This window comes from Scyliorhinus canicula, chromosome 21, assembly GCF_902713615.1.
Source record: "Scyliorhinus canicula chromosome 21, sScyCan1.1, whole genome shotgun sequence".
Classification (NCBI taxonomy): domain Eukaryota; kingdom Metazoa; phylum Chordata; class Chondrichthyes; order Carcharhiniformes; family Scyliorhinidae; genus Scyliorhinus; species Scyliorhinus canicula.
In genome coordinates this window covers 18,416,462-18,436,026 of record NC_052166.1, presented here as the reverse complement: position 1 = coordinate 18,436,026, position 19,565 = coordinate 18,416,462, and the positions used below count along the sequence as shown (strand labels likewise).

Below are 19,565 nucleotides of genomic sequence, written 5' to 3'. Positions count from 1 at the left end.
CTCTCAGACACCCGCCTGGTATATTTCGACCCGTTAATCAATTTTGGCACATACAGTAATTGGATTTCGATCAAGGTGGAAGATCTGACAATTGTGTCAAACTCCACACTGGACAGAGGTCAGGAATGAAACTGTACATCGAGCCAGTGGGGTTGGGAAATTCTTATACACAGAAAATTAAATCAGATTTGAATCAGAGAGACAGGACATTCAGCTCAGTGTTTATCCTCCACAAGCATCTCTTCCCATCTTATTGTATCTGTGCCTCTCTCCATCCAATCCCCCCATCTCCATTGCCCCTTCCCTGCCTTATTACCACAGTCAGCCCACACTATTCTCTCCCTCTATCGCCTTGCTACCGGCCCCTGGAGGCCCAGGGTCCAATAGGCATGTGAATGTTTATGAGTTTCAGGATGAATGGCAGTAGAATTTTTTTTATTTCTGTACCCGAGGGGGAAGTTGCCTCGTTGCGCAAACATCCATCCTGCTTCTTCTTCCTAGTTATCTCTGACTCACAGTAAACTTGCTCTGTATTTATTGCCAAAACCACAAGCAAAGCCGTCCACCAGGTCATGAGGGGCCCTGGGTCACATCCAATGAGGTCGAGGATCCTGTGTCGTCGACAGTGTTGTCAAATGCTACTTACTCAGCAATAATCTGCTCACTGACGCTCAATTTAGGTTCTGCCCGAGCCGCTCAGCTTCTGACCTCATTATGGCATTGATCCAAATATGGACAGAAGAGCTGTACTCCAGAAGTGAGGTGAGAGCGACTGCCCTTCACTTCGAGGCCTCGTTTGACCCAGTGTTGCATCTAGGAGTCCTGGAAAAAACTGGAGTCAATGGTGTTACGTCGCCCTGGGCTAGCGGGTGGTCAATTCTAGGCCCAGCTGGCCCCGAGTCGCAACACAAGTGAAGTAACCAATAATTCTTACAAAACCTGGCAGAATTTATCAGGTTGGAAAAAACAGAATTTACCATCCGCGGATCGGAAAAAGGCTTCCATTGGACATGGAAGCTGTTCACCAGCTTGATTCAAGATCTGTTCGTAGCCAACAACCAGTGGAACCAGAGGGTGGTGAGGTGGGGGGGCGGGGGGGGGGGGGGGAGTGAGACATTGGCGAGCAAAGGGGCAGAAAGGGAAAAGAAAGGGGAGGGCAGGGGGAGAGGGAGGGAGGGAGGCGGGGATCGGAGGGAGGAAGGAGACGCTGGTGAGCCACAGGGCAGAGAAGAAAAAGGGGGGGGTTAGGAGTGAGGTGGGGGGAAGGAGGGAGGTGTGCGGCGGCCTCTATACACACACACAAGACAGACAAACACAGAGGGGTGGAAATGGGTAAAAATCGTAATAGGAAAAAGAGGGTGCAATCTACCGGTAGCAAGCGGGCCGGATCGGTAGTGAGAGAGGCCAAAAGCGGGGAACCGTGCCAGGTACCAATCAGGTTCCAATCTAACTGGCCTGCTCCCGTTGGTGAGATCGGATCCCGCCGCTATGTGACGAGAAACTAATAATCACCAATTAAGACCAGCCTCCATCCCATGAACGGGAAGAGCACCCTATCGCACAGCCTCCCATGATCTAAGCACCTGCCCAGTGACTGGTTACCCGGGCGCAGTTTAGCACACCTACTGAAAAACGTGAAGGTAGTGAAATGGCTGCTGTGGGGAGATGAGGGGGTGAATAGCCATCCTCGAAATCGGGCTTGCAGCACGGGGGCAAAGGGTCCACTGTGTCAGTGCTCAGGGTGGGGGGAGGGCCCTGGGAGGGAGGGGGTGAACTGCCATCATTGGGGGGGGGGGGGGGGGGGGGGGGACCTTGTAGGCAGCTGGGGGACAGATCGGGGTGGTCGGACCTTCGGGCGCGCAGCCGATGAGGGTGGGGGGGGCGCTACATTTTTCATCTGCCTCCGCGTTCCGAGTCCGGCATGGGGCCCATATCAGCAGCCGTAGCTGCGTGAATCACTCTGGGTTCCTGCTAGGGTCCCTGCTATGTCCCCCACACCAGTGTTTTTACACCGGAGTGGGGGACATAGTCCCATTTAGGGATAGTCCAGCCCCATGTCTTTTGGGACTTGTGGGAGGAAACCGGAGCACCCGGAGGAAACGCACCCAGACACAAGGAGAACATGCAGGCTCCCGCACAGACAGTAACCCAAGCGGGGATCGAACCAGGAACACTGCCGCTGTAAAGCAATGATGCTAACCATTGTGGTACCTCGCGCCATCCCTCAGGGTGCCATTCAACACACACAGCACATGCACTCCTGGCACTTGGGCACCGGACCCTGACACTGTACCCCAGACACCTGCTGGGGTACACCTAGACAAGGCACTGGTTCCCTCCCTGGTCCACATACCCACCTTCTGGTCACGGCGATGTCCCCAGTGCTGAGTATAAGAGAATTAAGAGTTGTTTCTGAGTAGAGACGTTTGTGAATAAAACTGGGTTAACTCGAGAACCTGTTATTGTCCTTTGTTCATCTCATATGTAAGGGCACCTGGGTAAACGTTTTAATAATAAATTGTACAGAAAAGTTCCTGCTCACATGCCCCAGGCATCTCTTATCCCAAACTTTACCCTGCATGGGTAAAGAAGGGCAAGTCTGAACTTGTTCTGAAAGCTGGGATTGGAGATAATTTGCCTTCACCAAATAAGGACAGTATTTGTGTATTCCCAATTTCGGCCAGGCTCTCTGGCACCGCGGGCTCCCGCCTTTACCATAGAGGGAATGGGTTATGTGCGACCAGTGCACCTGGGGATGAACCCCTGGGGGTTCTTGACGTCCTTCATATTTGGAATTGGCAACTCCATTGGGTGTTGTGGACCCCCCCCCCCCCCCCCCCCACATCCAGTGACCTCATTGGCCAAAGGCCAGAGAATCTTCTGGAAGAGCGCAAAGAGAGGGGCTAAGAAGAGACACCTGATGACCAACCCCAACGAGGGCTCAACCCGATCCCTGTGACCCCTTGATGACAGAAGAGGACGTGTGAGACCAACCTTCGTAGGGAAGACCTGAGCTCGAGAGCCAATGGAGCTGAGTGAATCGTGGACCCGGTGGATTTATCAAGTTTATCGACACAGGTAGTATTTGTCGTCTCCGACAGATAGCTATCGAGAATTAAGAATTGTTTGGTATAAGAAAATTAAGAGTTGTTTCTGAGTAGAGACATTTGTGAATAAAATTAGGTTAACCCACGATCCTGTTATTGTCCTTTGTTCATTCATATGTAAGGGCACCTGGGTAAACGTTTTAATAATAAATCGTACAGAAAAGTTCCTGCTCACATACCACCGGTATCTCTTACCCCAAACTTTAAGCCTGTGTGCCCCTAGTCCTTGCACTGTCAGCCAATGGGAACAGCTGGTTCCTTGCCTAACTCATCCAAACCTGTCATAATCTTGTCCGCCTCTGTCAACCCTCCCCTCAATCTCCGTTGGCCCTAGGAGAACAACCCCTGTTAACCCAAGCCAATCTTGTAACTAAAACACCCCCATCCCGGAAAACATTCCGGATGTTCCTAAGGGGCCTCGTATTGGGCAGCACAGTAGCACAGTGGTTAGCATGGTTGCTTGACAGCGCCAGGGTCCCAGGTTCGATTCCCAGCTTGGGTCACTGTCTGTGCGGAGTCTGCACGTTCTCCCCGTGTCTGCGTGGGTTTCCTCCGGGTGCTCCGGTTTCCTCCTGGCCGGTTTCCTCCCACAAGTCCCAAAAGACGTGCTGTTAGGTGAATTGGACATTCTGAATTTTCCCTCTGTGTACCCGAATGGGCGCCGGAGTGTGGCAACTAGGGGCTTTTCACAGTAACTTCATTGCAGTGTTAATGTAAGCCTACTTGTGAGAATAAAGATTATTATTATCGTATTCTTCCTAAAGTATGGTGACCAGAACATGCACAATAACCAGGGGCTGGATTCTGCGATCCCTCAGCTGTGTGCTGGCTTGTGGCGGGGGTTTTCCCATTGAAGTTAGCCCACAGCGTCGGCAAATCCATGGAGGGGGGTGAGCTGCCGTTGGGAAAGGTGAATCGCAACGGCCGGCAACAAGCCCAGATCTTTCTCTAGGTTCACCTTAACATAGCCGACCCCAGAGACGGCCAAGCGGGTTCATGCGGGCTCTTAATCAAACAACCGTCTAACCTCACCTCAGATGGGGTTTTTTTTTATAATTAACATGTGAAAATGTTGAAAGGAAATGAAAACGCAAAGAAAAAAGCACCTTATTTTAATGTCTCGTATTTACTGTCACATTCCTGGATGTTTGGCAATCCCCGCAATAGGTCACATTCAAAGTTCATCTGAAATGCGTGTGAATCAGTGAGATGGAGTGGATAACGATTAAGGGAATCATCCATTCATATTCTGAGTTGCTGTCTCGTTAGACTGACTCAGAAACAGATTGCCAGATCGATGTGATGTCAGGGTGGCTCTTTATTACGAGAGCCGACCGGTGAAGAGGCAACTCTGGAAACTTTCATGACCTCATCCTGTCAGATTGACAATGCTCAGAATGCTGAGTTACACAGCTGATCAGTCAGCGGTCAATGAGCTGGCAGCCTGCAATTGATGCGTGTCCAGCAAATATATCAATCAGGCCTGGATACAAAAGGCAGAACACAAGAATATGAGCAGGAGTGGACCATTCGGCCCATCGATCCTGCTCCACCGTGCTGTACAATCATGGCTGATTTTTCGCTTTGTAGTAATCCAGGAGACATGAAGGAGACGGCCAAACAGGTATTTATTTTATGTCAACAGAAGAAGCCGCTGCCGCGGCGTACAACACAAAAATCTCAGCCCGGGAATATCGGAACTCCCGGTCCGGGTCTGGGAGCAGCATTTAAAAGGCTCACTATTTGGGAGACTTCCGGTGACGGCGGGCGGCAGGCCGACGCACATTGGAGGGCTCCGGCTCGGGAACGGCATTTTCGGGGTCCCAATCACAGGGGTAACAGAGGCGGCAAAAGCAGGGAGAAGGGACAGTGAAGAAGGGGCCTCACGGTAGCATGGTAGTTAGCATCAATGCTTCACAGCTCCAGGGTCCCAGGTTCGATTCCCGGCTGGGTCACTGTCTGTGCGGAGTCTGCACGTCCTCCCCGTGTGTGCGTGGGTTTCCTCCGGGTGCCCCGGTTTCCTCCCACAGTCCAAAGATGTGCGGGTTAGGTGGATTGGCCATGCTAAATTGCCCGTAGTGTAAGGTTAATGGGGGGATTGTTGGGTTACGGGTATACGGGTTACGTGGGTTTAAGTGGGGTGATCATTGCTCGGCACAACATCGAGGGCCGAAGGGCCTGTTCTGTGCTGTACTGTTCTATGTTAAGGATGTCAGGAATAAGTAAAAATACGGCTGTGAAAAAAACAGCTGAAAGTCCGGCAGGGAGTGGAAAGGTCACTGCGGGGTCGGCAAGGAAAATGGAAGCTGGGGCACCAGGGGAGGCCGCATTGCCCACGGCTGAAGAAATGACTACGGTGATGGCCTCGGAACTTGAAAGGCAGTTTACAAAACACATGGAGGTGATGAGGAAGGAGATGGGGGCGGTATTGAAAGTGCTGGTGGAGGAGGCGATTACCTCGGTGAGAGCGGCGGTATTGAACGCAGTGGCGGAGGTGCGGGAGCAAGGCGAGGCGCTGAAGGAAGTGGAAGAGACATTGTTACAGCACAGCGATCAACTTACCTAGATGGGGAAGGAGATGCGGAAGGTGATAGAGATCAATGAGGGTCTGCGAGCCAAAATGGACGACTTGGAAAACAACTCCAGGCGACAGAATCTGAGGATTGTGGGTCTGCCCGAAGTGGTGGAAGGCCCGAGGCCGACTGAGTATTTTGCCACAATGTTGGCAAAGCTATTGGGGGAGGATGATGATCCCTTCGAATATGAACTGGATCGGGCTCATCGGTCGTGGATGCCTGGTCGTGGAGAGTGAGCCGCCAAGAGTAGTGACTCTGTGCTTCTGTAGGTACAGTGTGAAGGAGAAGATCGTGTGCTGGGCAAAGCAGAAGCGGGTGGTGCAGAAGGCGCTGTACATCAGTAAGATGCGGTGCAGGGGGTGGCCACTGCCCAACACAAAATGGAAGATTGCAAGGAATGCAGGGAAAATGGACATGTTGGAAAGCAAGCAGCTTGCAAGGCGATTGTATATTGAGACGACTGCAGAAACCAGTTTTGACTGTTGCAGAAACCAGACAGCACTGTGAAAAGAAGCCAGTTAGCATACTAATGAGGCAATACCGGGCGAGTCCCAGATACAATGGACACAAGTTAAGCACACATCGATACATTCTATGGAAGGCCAGACCCTATGGCGCCAGAGAAGCCCAAAACAAAAGGTCCCAAGAACCGCCCCAGCGACCGAGGAACTGCCCATGATTGGGGGGTTCAAACATAATCGATTGGGAAGAGACCCAATCGATTCCAAGCAGGTAAGGGAGTCTGCCCAAAGGGGCGCGGATCCACTGGGACCTATTAAAGACAGGTCCCACACATGGTTCAGTCTCCTGTCTCCTGGCTCCTGTCTTCTACTCCAGCCGTCGAGCAGCAGCCACCAACAAGTAAGTGCCTAACCACGACCGCTACCAGAAATAGGCACTCCTGACACCCTTTGCAATTGACAACAATCCGAAGTCTGCAGAAGAGAGCAGAGCAAGAGGCCTTGTTCCCTGACCCAGCAGTTCCTTCGAGATAAGTATTAGTTGTTTAGCGGTAGGAGTAAGTTTAATCCTTTAGCGTGTGCATGGGTAGTTAATATAATTGTATTATAATAAACTCTAGTTGTTTGGACTTACTAATTGGTGTACGGTTTTATTGCTTTGAACTTCACCTTGAAGCTTGTGCCGGTGTCTTAACGGCACCTGGCGACTCCAGAGCTTAGAACAAGAAACAGAGCCAAAGTGAGTGTTAAGCACACTCACCCAGAACGACCAACAAGGGTGACCTACAAATCTAAGGACTTTTATTTTGGGACGGTGCAAGCAGCAGAGAAGTTTGCGAAGGCAGAAGGATTGTGGCTGAATTGAGAAGTGGTCATGTACTGATGTAGCCTCATGTAACTGCATTTTTTCACTGTGGCTGGTGTATGCACTAAATGAGCCAATGTTGTATACACTTGGACAAGGGAAGAGTTGGGACTTTCACTTGCAATGAGGGTTCTTTGGAGCTTGGGTGTGTATGCGGGGTTTGTGTGCTAAAGGGGATTTCTTGGTTTTCCTGGGACCGGGCAAGGGGGAAGGAGACCCGGGCATGGGCCCCCACGCTGGCTGGTTTAAGCTGGCCAGTGAACGGGGGTGAGGTGGGGGGAGGGGCTGCGGCCATTGGAGCCTGGCAGAACAGGTTCCGATGCGTCTAGCCGGGGTGGAAAGATGGGGGGAAGGAATGGAGGTTGAGGGGAGGATTTTTGTAAGAGGAAGTGGAGGGGAAGAGTGGGGGAGGAGGGGGCTTGCAATGCATGGGTGTCATCTATGGTACTCTTTCGGGGATTTGATGGCATTGAATGTTAGGGGGGGGGGTGGTGGAAGGGAATCTATAGGTTAATGGTGACCATAGGCGATTCCTAGTTCCCTTCTCTTTTATTTCTCCTTTGTTTGTCCCACCGAAGGAGGGTTTGTTCTATTTGATGTTTATATTGTCAGGTGGGTCGTTGCTTGGGGTGGTGGGAGGATGGGATTGTTGTTGTTGATAAGGGGATTGACTTTGTATTTGTTACTGTTTACTGCTTGTGGATGGGGTATAAATTCTGGAGAAAATGTGAAAATGGAGAATAAAAATATTTTACAAAAAAACATAAAAGGCTCACTATTGACTCGCAGCGGACCTCCGCCTGCTATCACAGGAACTCGTACTGTACAGGCTCCACAGGGAGATTGATTTGTGATCCCCCTTGGTCCTCATGGGGGTTATTACATCCTTCCTCCCCGCCAAGTCCAGATCATTGCCCTCACTGCCATGACTACTAATATAGTAATCCAGGAGACACGAAGGAGGTGGCTAAACAGGTTCATTTTAGCACCAAAGATAACGCTACTGCTGTGGCGTACAACACAAATGTCCCAGCCCGGGAATATCATAACCTCTAGTCCGGGTCTGGGAACAGCATTTAAAGGGCTAACTCACGGTTCCCAGCTGGGTGGGCCTCCGCCCGTTACCATGGGAACCCGTAGTCTATGAGCCCTATGGGGTGATCGATTTATGATCCCTAATGGCCATCGTGCGGGTTATCACAGGCTTCAAATCCACTTTCCCACTGTTATGGGCCAGGGTGTCGAGAACCCCAAAGTGTAGTTCACCTGACACACAACTTTTAATAGATTGTGATATGGGGAGCACACGGCCCACTCTACAGGGGTGGTGCAGCAGAAATGGAAAAGTATTTTTTTAAGCAAAACAATGTTTATTCTATGAACTCAAGTTAACCTTTTTAAAACAGTGAACATCTTAGCAACCATTAATTCAAATACAACCCCCAAAGAACACAATACTAAGTAATTCTTAAGCTGTCCTTTTAACATCTAGAAGACTTTAAAAAAAAACCTTTCAGCAGAAGCACATCAGGTTAAAGTCACAACCAAGAGCAGTTATTAGTTTTAAATCACCAAAGGATCGATTTACATTCTTTAGATTACAGAGAAAGACTCTAATCTCTTTCCAGTTGTCCAGCTGAAAATGAAATAAAACATTCCTGCAGCAAACAACCTAAAACAAAAGTAAAAAGCTGACAGATAGCCCAGCTCCACCCACACTCTGACATCACTACTGCAGTAATAAACACCCATTTCTTAAAGGTACTCTCACTACAGATATTTACATACACACCCATTTATAAACACCCATTTCTTAAAGGTACTCGCACTACAGATATTTACATACACACCCATTTATAAACACCCATTTCTTAAAGGTACTCTCACTAACCCATTTATTAAGTACTCTCACATGACACCACTCACTCCCCATATCCCTCAACTCCCTAAGAAACCAAAAATTTGTCAATCCCAGTCTTAAATATATATAACTATGGAGCATCCACAGCCCTCCGGGATAGAGAATTATTCACAACCCTTCCAGGGAAGAAATTTCAACTAATTTCAGTCCTAAATGATCAGGGTACGGAGTCTGTCAGGTTCCTCCACCTCCTCCACCAGGCTGGACAGGTTCCACTTATGGAGCCTTGTTCAATTGTGGGCCACTTGGATCCCCAGGTACTTGAACGTGGTTTGGGTCACTTGAAACAGTAGTTTTTCCAGCTGCACTCCTCCCTCTCGGGGGTTCCCCGGGGAGATTTCGCCTTTTCCCAGGTTGAATTTGGAACCTGAGAAGGCAGAAAACTCCCTAAGGAGTCCCGTTGTCTTTCCCATAATGCTCAGGGGTTTGACATGTAGAGGAGCAGGTAATCCGCAGAAAGCGGGACTCTATGCTGTCTGCCCCCTCTCCGGATTCCTGTCCACCACTCTGCCGATCTAAGGGCCATGGCCAGTGGTTTGATTGCCAGTGCGAACAGGAGCGGGGAAAGCGGGCATCGCTGCCTCGCCCCTCTGTGCAGCTGGAATTATTCGTGGCTGGTTGCGTTTGTCCATACACTCGCCATAGGAGTGCTGTACAGGAGTCCCACCCACGCGGTTAACCCTGCTTCAAACCCAAACTGTTCAAGCACCTCCATTCTACTCGATTGAAGGCTTTCTCAGCATCCAGGGAGACGATCACCTCTTGTCTTCCCCCTCGATGTGGTCATTATTACATTCAGCACGTGTCTGAATTGTCTTCCCTTAACAAACCTGGTCTGATCTTCCGCAATCACTTCTGGCAGGCAGCTGTCCAGGCACCTCACCAGCGCTTTCGCTAGGACTTTCGTATCAGCATTTGGGAGCAAGATGGGTCTGTATGATCCACACTCGTCAGGTCTTTGCCTTTTTTGGGGATCAGTGAGATTGAGGCCAGGGCCAGAGTGGCGGCAAGGCCCTCTTTGACACGAATTGTTGAACATCTCCCGCAAGTGAGGAGCCAGCGCTGTTGCAAATCTTTTGTAAAAGTGTACTGGGAACCCATATGGTCCTCGCTCTTCCCCTGCCTGTGTGAAATTTTAAAAAATGTTTTTATTGAGACTTTTGTAGTATACAGAACAGAGATCAGTGTGGTCGTACATTTGAAGACAACCATAGAATTGGGTTGTCATGGCCATTGTCGCAGCCTGCAAGGAAGTCATCCCACTGACCACCTACCATGGCCCATGGTTCTGCAGAGTGACACCGGCCATATGGGTGCCCCCACCCCATCACTATCCACATCCCAGCCACCACCCTCCACCCCACCATCCCCGCGTTCCGCCCCCCCACCCACAACCTCTGCAACCAACCCTCCGCCATACCAGCACCCCCCCAGCCAACTGACCTGACACCCAACCATCCATCCCCTTGGGGGTTCAAACCCCAACCTGATGTACCGCAGCATGTGGGTGGTATGCACCAGACAGTGCCCCAGGAGCCACTTCACGCTAATGCCCCAAGCGAGTATCTCTGGGATGGTGGAGAATGTTGGAGACTGTTGGGATGGAAAGTCGGTGTCTTCCCGGACTCGATCTTTGGGGTGCCATGGGATGCGGGTCAGGGGCTCCCATCGCTGTCAGTGTCCTCATCCTCGCTGCTCTCCACTTGTTATTCTGGTTGGAGTCAGGGACAGGGCGCAGCAGAAGGGCCCACATCATCACGAGGAGCTCCTCCGACACACAAGACAGGCTGCATGATTGCATCGCGGGCTGGGGGAGGTGGGGGTAGAGATGGTGGGGGCGGCATGACATTGAGTTCTTCTTCAGTTGCCTTTGCCTCGATGCTCACGGGCGGAATTCTCCGCTGCCTGATGCCGATATTGTAATCGGGGATTGGGTGGAGAACCCCTCCCAATGCCCAAATCGGGGGCGGCACTGGTTTGATGCCAGCTGTTGAGTCTCCCGCCCCTTCCAAAATGGTATCATCACATCGCACGCCATTGAAACGGCGTTGGCGAGTCATCAAAAGACCGTCCCGCGATGCTCCACTCCCGATGGGCCGAGTTTCTGACCGTGCGGTTAACATGTGGTCTGAACGATCAGGAACCCGGTGTAGAAGCTGCGGACTGTGTCCAGCGCCACCAGGCTCGGCCGGATGCCGTGCCGCTGGCCGGGTGGGGCTTCCGCAAAGGCTGGGGGGACAGGTGGAAGGTGGCCTGTGGGGCCATATTTGGCGGGTAGGGTCCGCGCATGGCCGGCGCTATGTTGTACGGTACGGCTGCTGAAGGTCATCACCATGCGCATGCGCAGTCAGGGTCCCTGCCATTCTCCGGCTGTTTTCGCCGCGGGCGTAGGGAGTTTCACCTGGCGACACTGCTCACCCCGATTCCTGTCCTGGAATCGGTGGGGGTTCGGCGCTGATTTTGGTGTTGTTAAACGCACACAAATTCTCCGTTTCAGCCAGCACTTAGCCGCTGAAATGGAGAATCCAGCCCAAATCGTTGGGCAGGGGCATTCCCTCTGCTCCACAGATCCTTTCACCTGCCTCCAATTCTTTCCAAATAGACCCCTTCCTCTGGCCCCTTACACTCCTTTGATCTTTCCATTGCGCACTGTTAGTGTGACATTGGCCATCTCAATTCCTCTGCTCCTCTCACCTCTCTGACCTGTCTCTCTCTGAACTCTGTTCTCTCAGGACATTGAGTTCTTCTTCAGTTGCCTTTGCCTCGATGCTCACGGGCGGGATTCTCTGCTGCCTGACGCCGATATCGTAATTGGCGATTGGGCGGAGAATCCCTTCCAATGCCCAAATCGGGGTGGCGCCAATTCTGCCATTGTGATCAAAACTGCCGACAAGGATGGTTCTGTTGTTGTCTGCCGTACTAGAACATAGAACAGTACAGCACAGAACAGGCCCTTCGGCCCTCGATGTTGTGCCGAGCAATGATCACCCTACTCAAACCCACGTATCCACCCAATACCCGTAACCCAACAAGAGGAAACCCACGCACACAAGGAGAGGACGTGCAGACTCCGCACAGACAGTGACCCAGCCGGGAACCGAACCTGGGACCCTGGAGCTGTGAAGCATTTATGCTAACCACCATGCTGCTGTGCTGCCCGTACTGACCTCTACCTCGCAAAGGCTGAGTGCCAACTCTCAGACAGTACCTCCTCCCTCCACCTGGGCCAAGACCCCGCCACTGAACATCAAACTATTGTTTCCTGGACTGTCTCCGGCCTCATCTCCTTTGACGATCTTCCCTCTGCAGCCTCGAACCTCATGGTCCACCCTCCCAACCTCACACAACCTTCTCCCCAAAATCCACAAAGAGGACTGCTCTGGTAGACACATGGTATCAGTCTGCTCCTGCACCACTGAATTCATTTCTGCCTCTCTTAACTCCATTCTCTCTCCCCTTGTCCAGTCTCTTAATAATAATAATCTTTATTGGTGTCAAAAGTCGGCTTAACATTGCAATGAAGTTACTGTGAAAAGCCCCTAGTCGCCACACTCTGGCGGCTGTTCGGGTACATTGAGGGAGAATTCAGAATATCCAATTCACCTAACAAGCACGTCTTTCGGGACTTGTGGGAGGAAACCGGAGCACCCGGAGGAAACCCACGCAGACACGGGGAGAACGTGCAGACTCCGCACAGACAGTGAACCAAGCCGGGAATTGAACCCGGGACCCTGGCGCTGTGAACCAACAGTGCTGACCAATGTGCTATGGTGCCACTCATACTGTGCTACCATGCTGCCCATCTCCCCACCTATATTAGTGATTCCTCTGAACAACCCCCTCATATCACAGAAGGGTGCAGGGCAATTGGTGAGGGGGGGGGGGGGCATGGGGAAGAGAAGCGCATTATGGTCGGGATGTATCTTTGAGGAGAGCTAATCAGGGAGGTCAATGGACACAATGCCTGTTCCTAATTGGTGACTCTTTGACAGACAGTCTTGGATGCGAAGGGATGCTGTGTGGCATCTGACTGGCAGAGAAAGTCGGACAAATGATTGCTTTGTGATGTTTAGTTGTGTAGGAAAGACAGGTTCTCAGTTGAGTGTTTGCTTTGCTCCCCTATTGGTTGGTTTCCAGTTGGTCTCTGGTTACACTGTCTGGCGGGTTCCTGTAGGAGGATGACCTGATTTATTGCATGCTGTCAGTATTCGAAAGGAAACAAGACTCAGCAAAACAAGGAAAAACAACCAAGTGCTCATCGCCTGAGGCCATTCCAGGAATCACCATGGATACAGGAATACAAACAGAAAGTTTGGCCCTCTAAACATTCACTCAGCTGTAGTTATCCATTCATTTTAATTCTTTAGTTCAGACTCTGGTGAAGGGCTGGCTGCAGAATATCAGCAACGCCAGGGTGACAATAAAGAAACGGCATTGAAATCTTCGGTCCCGCTCAAACCACCAGCTCAGGCAGATGTGAAAGATGCCCTGGCACCAATCAAACCTGACAGCTGTGTTTCTGTCACACAGAATAACCCCTCATATCACCACAATATTCACACAGAATAACCCCTCATATCACCACAATATTCACAGAGAATAACCCTTCATATCACCACAATACTCACACAGAATAACCCCTCATATCACCAAACAGAATAACCCCTCATATCACCACAATATTCACACAGAATAACCCCTCATATCACCACAATATTCACAGAGAATAACCCCTCATATCACCACAATATTCACAGAGAATAACCCCTCATATCACCACAATACTCACACAAAATAACCCCTCATATCACCACAATATTCACAGAGAATAACCCTTCATATCATCACAATATTCACACAGAATAACCCCTCATATCATCACAATATTCACACAGAATAGCCCCTCGTATCACCAAACAGAATAACCCCTCATATCACCACAATATTCACAGAGAATAACCCCTCATATCACCACAATACTCGCACAAAATAACCCCTCGTATCACCAAACAGAATAACCCCTCATATCACCACAATATTCACACAGAATAACCCCTCATATCACCACAATATTCACACAGAATAACCCCTCATATCATCACAATATTCACACAGAACAACCCCTCATATCACCACAATACTCACACAGAATAACCCCTCATATCACCACAATATTCACAGAGAATAACCCTTCATATCACCATAATATTCACAGAGAATAACCCCTCACATCACCACAATACTCACACAGAATAGCCCCTCGTATCACCAAACAGAATAACCCCTCATATCACCACAATATTCACAGAGAATAACCCCTCATATCACCACAATACTCACACAGAATAACCCCTCATATCATCACAATATTCACACAGAATAACCCCTCATATCACCACAATACTCACACAGAATAACCCCTCATATCATCACAATATTCACACAGAATAACCCCTCATATCACCACAATATTCACACAGAATAACCCCTCATATCATCACAATATTCACACAGATAACCCCTCATATCATCACAATATTCACGCAGAATAACCCCTCATATCATCACACAGAATAACCCCATATATTGTCAAACAGAATAACTCCTCATATCATCACAATATTAACACAGAATAATCCCTCATATTGCCACAGTATTCACACAGAATAGTCATCTCCCAGATGATGAGATGCTACTTGACATATGAACGATAAAAATAAACAATTAGAGTTAAATCCAGGCTCTTGGTTAAATTAGGCTTTGGGTGCTCATGCCAAAAAGACAACTAAAAGATTTAGTGGGATTAAAGCTGGAAAAATAAATGAGAAACATGTGAGTGAAATATTCGAGCTGCACTTAGGCTGTCTGGACCGAATTAATATTCTTTATACAAACATTCAGAGTGTATGGAACAAAGTGGATGAATTCACAGCTGCAAATTTAACCGGAGGATGTGCCAACGCAACCATGAAGAGACATATGGCTGTACGATGGGTAGTTGGGGAAACTAAAAAGACCTGGCTGTAAAGGAAAGATGGAGAAAATGATTGAGGTGTAGGCATGAGTTCAATGACAAGGTTATATAGGTAAAAAAGCTGAGGTGACTTAATGAACAGAATCAACAACTAGAAAAGTATATAAGACTGTCTTTGGGAGTTGAGTATATGTCTTCTGAATATATCTGTGATGTGGTAGGTCGATTGCATGGTGCCAGGCGAGTGTGCAGCAAAGATGGTGATCAGTGGCAAGCCACACAAGACACTGTAGACAATGGTGAGGCTGGACGATCCCACCGGCAGCCAGTGGCAAGCGTCCTTTGCCGCCCAAAAACAATGGGTGGAATTCGGTGTTCCTGAAACTAAGTGTTGACGCCGGGGCAGGATTCATGGACTTCTACAACAAAACTGGCACCGCACCTGGATTGATTCAGCAAACATTGAGAGTCTAGAACCGGCATCACCTGGAACACAACCAATTCCAATGATAAGCTGTCTGATAAGCCGGGTCCGTGATTGACACTCGGGAGGCTGACAAGCTGCAGCCGAAATGCACACTTCACTCCCCACACACACACCATCCCAGCCAACAAGATGGCACTGGTTGCGCTGGAGTGCGTCCACCCCATCGATGGGTCACCTAGGGCAAGGGGGGCGTGGGGGGACAGCCATACTACCCATGGTACTAAGTTCACAATGGGCAGTCGATGGTGTGTGCAGCTCCATAGCGGCCTTGCAGGCTGCAGCAATGGTGTTCCGTGCCTGTCCACTCCGACCCTACAGCACACCTTTTGGCCACCCCCTGCTACTCCCCTCCCCGAGGCCCTGGCAGAAGCCCCTGCGGCACAACTGTCAGCAAACTACGGTGATGTTGGGCACATTCTGTACCCCCTCTCTCTCTCCCTCAGCAGCCATGGCACGGCACAGGTGAACCCTGCCGTCGGGAATTTGCCCCAGTGGAAGCGGAGAATCACGGAGGCCTCGGAGAATACTAATGATATGCAAATGGCGTTTACTGTACGTGCTGAGTGGAATGCATTGGCGCCGCTGTCGAGGCACCGGAGAATTATGATTTGGCGTGAAACCGGCGCCCGCGCGATTTCAGCGTCAAAACCGATTCTCCGCCCAATCATCTTTCCCGATTTCAGCGTCAGTCGACGGAGAATCTCGCCCACTCTGTGGCGAGTGGTTGGGGTGTGGGGGAAGTGGAACGGGACTGAAAAATCCCTCCCATGGTGTTTAAAAAAGGAACATGAACCAGATGCCCGCTTTAGACAATGATAACTTTGATGGGATGGGACAGGGATTGTTCACACAAAACTGGGCAGATCTGTTGAAAGGTAAAAAGACAGAATTAGTGGGAGGCCTTCAAAACTATGTTTATTGTTCAAAGGAGAATTTAATTTGATAGAGAACCAGGTTGTGGGGCAAGAACTATACGTGTCACAAAAATACAGCCTTCCGTATATATGGAAAGAAGTCAGAGCCAATAGGAAAAGTATCCAAAGATGCTGATCAATGAGAGAACTGCAAAGCTGGACAAATGTGACAAAACAGGCACAGTGGAATTATGCAAAGAACTTGAAAGGGACATCATAGCAACACCAAAAAAGAAATCGCAATTTGAATCATCAAGAGTAACGTTGGCCACTTCAAAGCCGATAACTGATATTTTCCACGAAAACAAAGAAAAGGGGTCCATGCAGAAAAACGTCTTTGCATCGATATTCACCACAGATCAACAGGACAGCGAGCCAGACCTCACAAGAAATCAATCTTAAATAATGGACAGAGACTATTAGGGATGGCCAACAAATGCTGGTTTTACAAACGATGCCAAAACCCCATTAAAAAAAATGAAAGGAACTCACCAAAATAACAGAAACAAAATAACTGTCAGAAAATAATGGTATTAACGAGTGACAAAACCCCCAGGAGAAAATGGTTTCCATCCCAATGTCTTAAAGGAAGTGAGAACATTGCAGGTGCCCTCATTAATCCTCTAAAGTTCTCTCAGTTTGGGAATCATTCCCCTCGATTGAAAAATTGTGCCTGTCACTCAGTTATTTAAGAAGGATAAACCAGGAAGTTACAGAACAGTTAGCCAAGTATCTGTTATTGGGAAATTGTTGGAAGGAGGGACTGATTGAAGAGTTTGAAACAGTTCAGCCAACAAGAGAGCCAGTCTACATTTGTAGAGTGTAGGTCATGTCTGATAAAGAACATGCAACATAGAATCTCGACATAGAATAACCCCCCACGAGAACCACGGGATGACCCGATTGATCTCCCTGTGAGGTTCATTGAATATGACCTCCCTCTCTAAGGGGCAGAGCCCTCACAGCTGGGACTCGTCGAATCGGACAGATAAAAGTCGGCCAAGATTGGAACCGGTATCACTGGTTCCAGCGGGGACTGATGTACAGACCGCCATGTTTAGTGTGGCCTTACGTTTCTTTGAATGAATAAACCAATGAGTGTAAGCCATCTCAGGACCCATGTGCATATTATAAGGCCGTTCGGCCCATCTAAACTGCACCAACTCTCTGAAAGAGCACTCTACCTCGGCCCACTCCCCATAACCCCACCTAACCTGCACATCTTTGGACTGTGGGAAGAAACCGGAGCACCCGGATGAAACCCACGCAGACACGGGGAGAACGTGCAGACTCCGCACAGACAGTGACCCAAGCTGGAATCAATCCCGGGTTCCAGGTGCTGTGAGGCAACAGTGCTAACCACTCTGCTATTGTGCTGCCTTAGCTGATTGAATTTTCTGAAGACGTGACTACAGCAGTGCAGGGGAATATCCTTGGATGCCAATTGTATGTACTTTCAAAAGGAATGTGATTAAATCTCTCATAAAAATAACTGTTGTTAAAGTTGAAAACAAATTGTCAACCTGGCTGGGAAATTGACTGCGTGGCAGGAGACAGTGAGCAGGGATAATGAACAGTTAGTCTAACTGACGGGATGTGACTAGTGTTGTCCCGCAGTCATCTGTGTTGGGCTTCAGCTTTTCATTGTATTTATTAACGACTTAGATGTTGTTAATAATTATGAATCTAATTTGCCGATTGCACACAGATTGTGAGCAATGTAGATGGAAGTACAACATTACAAAGAGATATTGGTAGATTAAAGAACTGGGACAAACTGGGGCAAATGGATTTCAATGTGGGCAAATATGAGGTCACCCACTTTGGACCAAACAAATGTAGAAAAGTATACTTTCCAAATGGTGCAAAGTTAAAACAGTGACCGAGAAAGCTCCTGGGCATTTGGGGGCATCCAACTGCGTCGCCAATGTCCTTCAGGAATAGAACCTGGCATTGTTACTTCTGATCTATATGTGACTCCAGTCAAACATCCTGAATGCCCTCAATAAATTATGGATATGCTGCACTGCCAAATATTACTCACACACGAGAGCAAGGGAGGTTTGTGATATTCTAATGTCAGTTTGAGAGGGGAGCGAGTGGGAAATGACTGTGCTGGGCCACAACCTAATTATTCTGTGCTGTCAGCTCCACTCACCCTGGGGCCTGTGTCACTCGGTGAGTGCTCCATTCACGCAGGAAGAAGTGATTGCGTGCAAGCCCGTCGAGAGGCTGCATGGGCAATGGTCCAATCTCTATAAATATGAAGATCTCTGTCGTCAGCTTAAGATCCCATCGAAGCTTTTTCCAGAGAGCTGGGGGTGTTCAGCAACTTTCTCCTGACACAAGGCCTCTCTGATCACACTCCTCAGTCACACCCACAAGCAAAGTGGCTCATGTGCTCCAAAATGTTTGGATCCTGATGTAGCACCAGCCTCGTAAACTAATGCTGTTTTAAGCAGGAATCATTCGCTGGCAGAAACAGACAGCAGTCATTTCCCCACACGCTGCTGACACGTAGCAGAGTGAACACAGACTCCAATCCACACAGATCAGGCTCCAGCTGGATTCTACCAAATATTATCATAAATCTTCTTTAAAAATTGCAGCGCGCAACAGGGAAAACATGCAAGGGTGAGGGAACGGAAATGCATACTCAGAATCGGAGAAAGACACTTGCAATGAGGTTTGGACAGGAAAACAGACAGGAATGTGTGACCTGGCCTGTTTGAGGATTGCGCACAAATTGGCTGCCGCATTTCCTACATTTGCTCAGCAAATCCCAGAAACAGCAATGTGACAATGACCAAATCATCTGTTTTAGTGATGGTGATTAAAGAATAAGTATGGGCCAGGACAATCCACCTGCTTCTCTTTGAATGTTAGCATGGAATCTTTATATAAACCTGAGAGGCCAAACCAGGCCTCAGTTCAGTATCTCATCTGAAAGATGGCACACTTGACAGTGCTGAACTCCCTCAGTACTGCACTTCAAAAGTTTTGTGCCCTTTCTCAATGTACTCTGATGTGAAGATGCAGGCGTTGGGCTGGGGTGAGCACAGTAAGAAGTCTTACAACACCAGGTTAAAGTCCAACAGGTTTGTTTCAAACACTAGCTTTCAGAGCACTGCTCCTTCCTCAGGTGAATGAAGAGGTAGATTCCAAGGGTGTACTCTAACACCCCTTACACTCAGCAAGATAAACATCACTTAGTGTATAACGTCTGTCGCTCGCACAAAGTTTTTTTCAAATTTAGAATG

General features: G+C 49.1%; 1 protein-coding gene across 1 annotated transcript in view; it reads right to left on the bottom strand.

Moving 5' to 3' along the window:
- LOC119955783 (torsin-4A-A-like) overlaps nucleotides 1–18,845 on the bottom strand; it is a 120,178-nt gene extending 101,333 nt beyond the window's left edge. The window contains exon 1 of the mRNA XM_038782348.1: nucleotides 18,464–18,845. The gene's annotated coding sequence lies outside the window, so the exon portion shown is untranslated. The remainder of the gene's footprint in view (nucleotides 1–18,463) is intronic.
- Nucleotides 18,846–19,565: the final 720 nt, after the last annotated feature.